The sequence below is a fragment of the Pungitius pungitius genome, chromosome 9 (assembly GCF_949316345.1).
Source record: "Pungitius pungitius chromosome 9, fPunPun2.1, whole genome shotgun sequence".
Classification (NCBI taxonomy): Eukaryota; Metazoa; Chordata; class Actinopteri; order Perciformes; family Gasterosteidae; genus Pungitius; species Pungitius pungitius.
In genome coordinates this window covers 12381652-12390502 of record NC_084908.1, presented here as the reverse complement: position 1 = coordinate 12390502, position 8851 = coordinate 12381652, and the positions used below count along the sequence as shown (strand labels likewise).

General features: G+C 43.5%; 1 protein-coding gene across 1 annotated transcript in view; it reads left to right on the top strand.

Annotated features, from left to right (window-relative positions):
* The first annotated feature begins 398 nt into the window (after nt 1-398).
* The window catches only part of ctnna2 (catenin (cadherin-associated protein), alpha 2), a 219696-nt gene continuing 211243 nt past the window's right edge, over nt 399-8851 (top strand). The window contains exon 1 of the mRNA XM_037471182.2: nt 399-796. The gene's annotated coding sequence lies outside the window, so the exon portion shown is untranslated. The remainder of the gene's footprint in view (nt 797-8851) is intronic.

Genomic DNA, 8851 nt, shown 5'->3' with positions numbered 1-8851 from the left:
TAAGTCACAGGCAGCACTTCCCATCCACCTTACATTACAATACATGTAATTTCACTGATTTGCGACTTTGTAATAAGTGAATTTCAACCATATTTCAATACAATTCCGTATGTCAATCAAAACAGTTTGCCGATTTTATTTTTTGGTTGCTCAAATTCTAATAATAATGCTACTAATAAAAATGATAATTCCGTGTGCAAAAAATACAAAAACCACATATAACTTCCAAATGCATCATGTTTCTATTTTCAAAAACCAATCAAGGGATAAACGCAATTAGGCCATTGCTATAAGTCCTACCACAGCTGCAATCGGCCAGCACCCTCCCACCACAATACGTCTCCCCCCAACAATGTGCTCACTTAACAGGGCGCATCCTCAAACTGTGAACCACGCATGCGTCAACATCGGAGGCTTTCCTGATTTGACAAACCCTGGAACCCACCACGCACGGACCCACTATATGGCAAGTTCTCTCCGTTCCTAGCGCACCATCATCTGCACCTGCCTACTCCGTTGTCGTGGTGGAGAGCGCTGGGAGGGGTCAGTATTTCGCAGGCGGGCGTAGGAAGAAGAGGCATTTCCAAGACCCCGACGGCAGCGTGTAGCCTCACATTCAGCACCACACGGTTGAGGAAAGCGTCCGGATAGAGTCGACCTGTCCCTGCTCGCCGTGGGTTAACCGCACAAGAGGACACCATTTTTTGGGGGAGGGTAGGGGGGGGAATACTCAGTGAAACCAGGCGCTGCACACAGTTCGTGGACCTGCAAGAGGTGTCATCTCCAACGGTTAAAGGTGCGTACTGTCAGTTGAATGCTGGGGTTTGTCAACTGGATGCTGTCTTTTTTTGTTGTTGTTGCTAGCAGCTCGGTAGCATCACACTGGCTGCACTGACTGACCCTCTGTGCGGCTAACATTAGCTTAGGCGAGGTCCATAATTATGCGAGTCGGGCAGTGTTAAATGAGTGAATCCCTGGAGCGTAATGCCTAGCTGGCTGCTCAATATACTAACCACATGCTTCCGTGGCGTTAACGTACTTGAGGTCCGTGGGGAAAAAATCCGTGTCGCCCAGTCTGCTAACGTCGGAGAAACCGCACTCGGAGCACCGCTATCCAGCGAATCCAGTTCTGAAAGAGACAAGCTAGGCTGCTAAGCTATCGGAGCGGCTAAGCTAGCGGGCGCCGGCCACTTTAGCGCTCGTAACGTAACGGTCCCACATCTGCACAAACCGCTGTTCACCCGCCCGGGGCTCGGTTGGAAACTATTCCGTGTCTTCACTCACGCGAAGAACCGTTTAGCTCCAACTCCCTCTGTGTCTCTTTGAAAGCTTTTTTTTTTTAAATGTCTCTTTGTTCATTTCGACCTCTTTGTTGAATTGATATTGTTGCGCACAGTTCGAATAAACTCATCCCGTCGTTATCGCCCGCATATATCAAAGGTCACACTGATCATTTTTTAATTATTATACCATTTGAATTATTCATTGTGCCTCCCTGCTTGACTGAAAGGTTTTCCGAAGCCAATGCCTGAAGGAGTGTTGGTGTCTTGCCTCTCTCCGCAAGGGGAACGGCACTTTTTAAGTCCGTGCTAGCTCCTTAGCACCTTGCACGATTCAGAGATACAATTAGTGTGCAGCCCGGCACCTTGCATGAAACAAAACTGATTCTACAGAACACTTTCACTCCGAATTGACCCACCCCCCCCCCCCCCCACACACACACACACACATCAGACTGCCACTGATGACACATCTGCGCTTCATCCACATCTTCTGACTGGCTTTTTATGTGGGGAACTCTGTTGGCATGCTTGGCTCATTTGTTCCCCCCCATTCATGGGATGAACAACTATTCAACAACAGTTGTGCATGTTGTGTTGGGCTTTTTTTCTCCCTGCATACACACAAGCGGGCCTGCCCTGCAGTGGAGACCGAGTGCACTGTGCCACATTCTCTCACTGGAACTGGAGACGTGGGGGTCTTGCATGCCTCTGGGGGGGTCACATAGTCGCTGGATTTAGAATACGAACTTTTGATTGGCAAGGAGGCATGCTTAGCTGTCAGCTCCCCCCCCCCCCCACCCAGCTCCTTCCCTACATATGTTTACCAACCCATTTTATTAGCTGGAGGACCTGGTAGCTTGCAATGGATAAAACGAAAATAAACAAAATTATTTATACATGCCTCAGTCAATTACTTTTTTATTTACTAGATAACAATACTTGTAACTAATAAAAAATTGTGTCTACTGCCAGTCCAAAGTTTGTCTTTAAAATAGCACCGTATCAATATCAATGTTACTTTTAAGAAGGTAGGATCAGCTACTGTTTGGCATTCATGCTTTCACTGTTGCAAACAGTTAATTTAATAACACTAATAATTGTTCTCAACTAACTTTCTTTTTTTGTATAGTTGAATAAATAACTAACTGTTGATTTCCCATTTCCCAGCCTTTGATACATCTAATTGTCAAGTACAGAGATTTTGCCAGGCGGTACTTTTGCTCTTCAAGAATAATATATTAACTTCTAAGTATGTATTTGACTGAAAATGGAGAATAACTGCAAATGCTTTACTCTATACTATCTTCTATGCATGGGTTATTTTTTAACCTCCAGGAGATTTAACAGTAGACTACAGCAGTATAAATATTTAGGATTCTCTATACTAGGTGTTGACCATTACTAAGCATGCTTCAGTAATGACAAGGTGATATTTTATAATTGCTACCACTTTGATTCTTTCAGCAAACTCAATACGAGTTTTATTAGATTTTCAGGGGAAACAAATATTTTAACTACAAAACTGGTATGAAAAGCTCAGTCCCCCATTGAGCCAAATCAGTTTAGTTTGGTGTCTCCGAAACACAATTAATTGCACCCAGCATGTAGCCTATTTCTTAATCCCCATTCCTCATTCGATAATACCAAATTACAGGGTTCGGCAACCACCTGCATGTAATCATCAGAATGTATTTTTCCTCAGTTCACCTACAAGTGTAAAGCCGGCCTCTGTTACTGTGGCCACCTGCGTGTAACCCACTGAATGTTTTGACTCAGTTTCACAATGCCCTTTGTGACGCCGTAAAGCCTGGTTACCGGGGATAAGGAACTGCCATAATTTACTCTGCAATCAATGGCAGTCCGGAGTGCATTCTTCTGTTCTGCGTCTCCTGGGAGAGGAAGCGATGTTGGCTCAACACGGTGAAACCCCCTGTTGTTGCACTGAAGCAGAGCTTCACAGTAGTCATGGTAGCCCCGCTTACTGCAAACAGGATTGCCTGCTCTCACTCCAGCTCTTGCACAAATGTTTTGGTTCTGTCTTGAGAAACGAGGCTCATAGAGACAACACGGGACAATCAATAGTTTCAACGCTCTTGTCTACACCATTGTGTGTATTGCCTGATGCTGCAATGTGCAAGCAAAACACTCCCACCAGGTTTTTGACTGAGTGTATAATTCCCTCATCTTCAAGATGTAAAGAATATTGTGGGCTGTCGGAGAAATTATCATGATTTTGAATCCTCATAGTGCAGAATATCAGGTAGACTTGAAGATGTGGGGGCTAGTTGTTACGGTTTCGATGGAGACGCTTACGCTGCAGCGATTTGCCATATGCAGTGTTGTATTGTCTTCATGCTGGTAGTTATCTCTACTGCAGTCACTCGTAAGACAGGGTTAATGGATTGTGACTCTGCCTGTGGCAGTGAACTGTAGCTTCTAAGATTGGCCAAGTGATAAGTGGCATTGACCTGTAGACTTAAACACGTAAGCAAGTACTTTTAAAAAAGGCAGACAACTTGATGCAATGAATAGTGAAAAGAAAGAGTAAAGCCAAGGTGACACAAATTAAGTCTGGAGTCTAAGGTCAAACACTTCATATTCTGAATTCTGGTTCTTTTTCATGCACCGATTCATGGGAGAAATGTGTTTATTCATGCCCACATTAGTCAAAACACATGTGGCTATGGTTTATTCTTTGGCTCGCTGTTTGTTTTGTTTTTTGGTAAATGTGCGTGTAGGAATTTTTCCGGATTCCTCCAGAAAATGTGGACCTTTAAATTCCCCTTTATGGGTCTATGTTACACTGCAAGAATGACTCTCTACATGCAAACTGAGATGCCTTTGACTTTCATCATCAAATAATATATTTTTCAATTTGGGGGTGCATTGATACGTTGTCTTAAATATGGTAGTCCTGTTGTGCACGTGTACCATCCAATATGGCTTGGCTCTTTCATCAAAATTGGCCCAGCTTGTTCCAACAGTATAATAAGCACTTTCACTTAAGCAACTGATCCTGCTTCCTGTTGTTTTTGGGCAAAGCACAATAAGTGATTATCCTTTAAAACAACAGTATTTTTCTGTGGTGATTTTTAAAATGGAATATGTTCTGCATGCTCTGTATCCCAACTCACCACAACATGTCATTTCGTTTTGCCTGTCAAGATTGTGAGGAGAACAATTGTAGCTACAGCACCAGCTGTAGATTGGAGGTGGTCAAAGCAATAATTTATCGACTAGTTTCCCGCCTCAAGGGTGAAGATGAGTCTCATTTCCATAGTAACAGGCATCTGGTGAATTTTTCTAGAGGTAAAACCCGGGCATTAGTAACGTGGCGTGGGCCGCAAACAATGTGCATTGTGATTTGTGTGTGTCATTCTCGCTTTTACCGTCCAACCGCGCATACTTGTGGTACAAATCACTCGTGGTTCCCATGCGTGACTCTTGCTTTGAATACAACCCGCTGGTCGCCACTGGGACTCGGAAACCTCTGTGCCGCCTGTCAAGAATCAGCCCGGGAGAAATCCCGCCTGCAAAATGCACAAACAGCTGTGACGCGACCTCAAGTGAGAGGCCTCAGTCTGGAAAGGGAGGGGGGGGGAGGCCACGTGTGCTTGTAACCTCGCTTAAGGGGACTGCGCTATTTACCATGTCTTTGTGTATTTCACGGGCCACTGGCTCCTGTTTAGCGTTGGGTAGCAAAACCGTTAGGCCCGTTGCCGCTGTAATAGTGCTGTTCCACGCTGTTAAGCTTTCGTCGCGTTTAGATCGGCCGCCGCCAGTGGAGCCGGTGAGCTGTCCTCTACGAGTTAAAGGTCCTGCTGAACAGTTGGTTAAGATTTCATGTGGTGTGTACGCTCTGCTCCTCTGTCTCATTGCGATGTGACCATTGTGTGGCATCTCCTTCGCATGGCTTCGCTCTTATGAGACCACGCAGCCATTTTTGGAGTCTCAAGTGGCGTAATCATTAGAGAGATTGAGCCATCTTTCTGTTTTCCTACTTCCTCCACACACACACACACACACACACACACACACACACACACACACACACACACACACACACACACACACACACACCATGTCATTGTTTGTTGCTTTTAGGTAACATCCTTGTTATGATGTGTGTTTGTAGATTGAGACTTTTAATTAGTATTTTTAAGGAAATAAGCTCTAATATATTTTAAGGATCTGAATGTAAAAGCCAATGTGTAAAATCAAACCTCCACTCTGTCAATAATCCAAGTCCTGTTCCACATTCCTTGTGGGTGATCACTATTTCTGAGACTTTCGTCCACAGTATGGTTATTGGTTCTTGGTCCCAGGAACTTTCATTGTGTTCAGTTCTATAACCCGATATCTAAACACACTTCTTCTTTTTTCTTTTACTTGAACAACAACAGTTATTTGGTCAAGCTGTGATGTCTGTGTTGCGTTACTCCCCTTAACTGAAATAATATGATTATATAACATATTTGTTCCTATACTGCTAACACAACAGTAAATATTTCGACACTTGTCCTAGATGAATGCAGCACTCATCTAGATGTCTTTGAGGCGAGCGGGTTTGCAAAGGGTATGTAGGAAGATGCATTAGTTTACTAACTTGAATTTGCCGTTATTGCATTGTGTGTTGCCTGTGTGCGAGGTTTGACGAGCCCCGACACACAGCACATAATGTCCACTACTGCACAAAGCGGGGCCCGGGCACTGACAAATGTACCCATGCAAAAGCCAGTCATGCTGACATGCACAACATCCATTTTGGCGTTCTGGGAACGCTGTCGCTTATTTGTTTCTCTCACAATTCCTCCGTCCCTGAGTGTTTGCAATACAGAAATAATGGAATTTATAATTGTAAAGTAGATCATTTTCTGTATGTCTGCGGCATTCACTGGGAGGCTGCAGAGCTCGGTCAGATGACTCATTGTCCCATTCAGACAGATGGAAAAGGCGTAATCATCTTGTCACAGCATTTGTGTGGAATCACTCTTAAAAAGCTCTTTGATCGAAAGAAAGTGCCCGAAAAAAAAAGAGCATCTGCTGAAGACTGGGAAAAGTTTCCAAATAGAAGTTTTCTTAGTGGTAGAACAGTACATATTGGTGTTTGAAAAGGAGTTTTGTGAATGATGGGAAGAACAAATGCTGGCCTGCGAGGCCGGCAGGATAATAACAAAGTTAATAATTTGTTAAAACTGTGTTGTTTTCGCAGCATGTGTGAGCAGCCCTGCAGGGGATGGATTCTCTTTGGTTGTCACGGTTTGGGTCTGCTCTGTCTTATTTTGTAGTTTTCATGTCTCTGGTGTTCCTGGGTAACTTCACTTCCTGCCTTGTCCTGTCTTCCCCTGTGATTGTCTGCCGTGCTTGATCGTTTCCACCTGTGTTCAATCACCTGCACCTCCCTTGTGTATTTAAGCCCTGTGAGTCCCTTGTCTGGTGTGGCGTCATTACATGTCAGCGTTCATGTGTCAAGTAAGTCAAGTCAAGTCTGTTTCGTGTTTTCAAGTCTTCAAGTCCAGGTCCCTGTTTTTGTCTGTTTTGTTTTCTCCTCCTTCCTCCCTTTTTTGGTTGGAGCGATTTTGATTTTGAGTTTTTGACAATTAAAGTCTTTTATTTTTTCAACCCCGCATTTGAGTCCTCCCTCCTTGCCCTCGACCGCGTCCCCACCTGACATTGGTAAACAAACATGTGCATTTCAAATGTCAAAAGATGCCCTGTGGATTTGTATTCTTTGTGAACAAAAAATAATTATGTCGCGCCTCCTTTTATATTTACTGTATCCTTGAGGTCCTTCCTCATAATTATTATTATTTTTTATAATCCTGCTTTTCTTTAGATCCATTCTAACCTACTTGCTGTCTTATTTGTTGCCTTTGGGGATGCATTGGTACATTATTTTGCCATATTCGTCCCACTAAATGTTGGCAAGTAAAATCCACCTATGCAAGCCCAAAATACATAACGGGGAGTCACTCATTAAAACATGACCATAGTGCAACTAGCTAATAACGGTTTGCACCCTGCCCCTGCTTCTCGTTTCCGTGAAGTGAATAAAAGGGAGAGCACTTGATGAGATTCCTGCAAGGTCGTGAATCTTGTCATGCTTAAGTAATTAAAACTATTCAGTTTGGCACAAAAACGTGATTGCAGTGGAAAGCAGCGCCCTCCTCTGCGTTACGCATTTTATGTTGACACACACACGCTGCTGTGTAGTTGTGGGGGAAGAGGCATTCAACTTCGTAACCCTCCAAAGGAAAGTTTGCATCGTGATTTAAGCGAACCCTGCATAGTAATGCATTTTAAAGTTCATCTTGGGAATGAGTTGGGAGTTTCGGGTTCACCGTGCGGGACGCTTGGACTGCAACATCTGGCCAGGACACTCCAGTTCTGCCTGAGACTCTCTCACGTGGCATTTTTACTTTTAGATTAGTTTTCAACGCTATTTTATATATCCCTGTTCACTCATTCACAGCGTAACGACAAGACTGGAATATAGTGACCAAATGAAAAACAAATAAATGATGATATAAACATGAATATGTACCAATGGTGCTATATGCAGAAGAGGCCCACCAGTCAAAGAAGACTGCTGCTTTTAGGGACTCTCCCGCCGCTGCCACGCAAGTGTGTGCATGTGCTTGACTCCACTCGAAATCTGGGTCAGTGCAGTGTCGGCATAATAACTTTCCATCATGACAAATGACGGGGAATCGCACTGGCGAAGTTAGTGCCGGATGGTAAAGGCGCCCCGATGCCCATTTTATGCACCGCAAGCCGAGTTAAGATGTATACATTATTTTGATCCGTGACAAATACGCATGGGTACGCACACTCTCAGGGCTCAGCATGTTCAAAGAAGAGTAGTTCTCCCACCCGGAAAGCCGTTGCTACACCTTTTTTAAAGAAATGTGTGCGCTCCTGTATGGTAGTGAGACCAAGCATTAGCTTTATGTTCACTGCCCCGTCATTTTACTAAATCGTGCTCATATCTGTGTCCATGGAGACGACCAATAATCAAAAGTTTCACCAAGGTCTTACTCTCAAAGATTGTCTTGTGCTCGCACTCTGTGGAATGTTTTTATCATCTTCTCATCTTCCTTTTGTGAAGAGCTGTTCTATTATGATGTTGTTTTCTTGTGGAAGAAACGGAAAAGAAAACAGAAAAGATGTTTCTGTCAATCAAGGACAAAATGACCAGACAAGCGTTCCCTTTTCCTCATTCTACATGTAAATAAACATTAGTATGGCGCAATTTTACGGTTTCACTGCTTAGTTTGACCTTAATTATCTGCTCCCTGAATGCTTATCATGTATTAACCTCATTTGTTAATACACTCGTAGCAGGGAGGATAATCCACTGTAACATGAAATCACAGAGTGAGCGGTATTGATTTGGATTCAGCCTGCAAGACCACTGGACCTAAAAAAAATCATTAGACTTAAATATAAATAAATGCTTTCCACGAATTACTTCCATTATTTGTTCAGTAAATAAAAAATCACAAAATGCACACACATGTAAGTGTGCTGGTTGGCTTAAGCATCCATGATTTATGGAGGATACTATC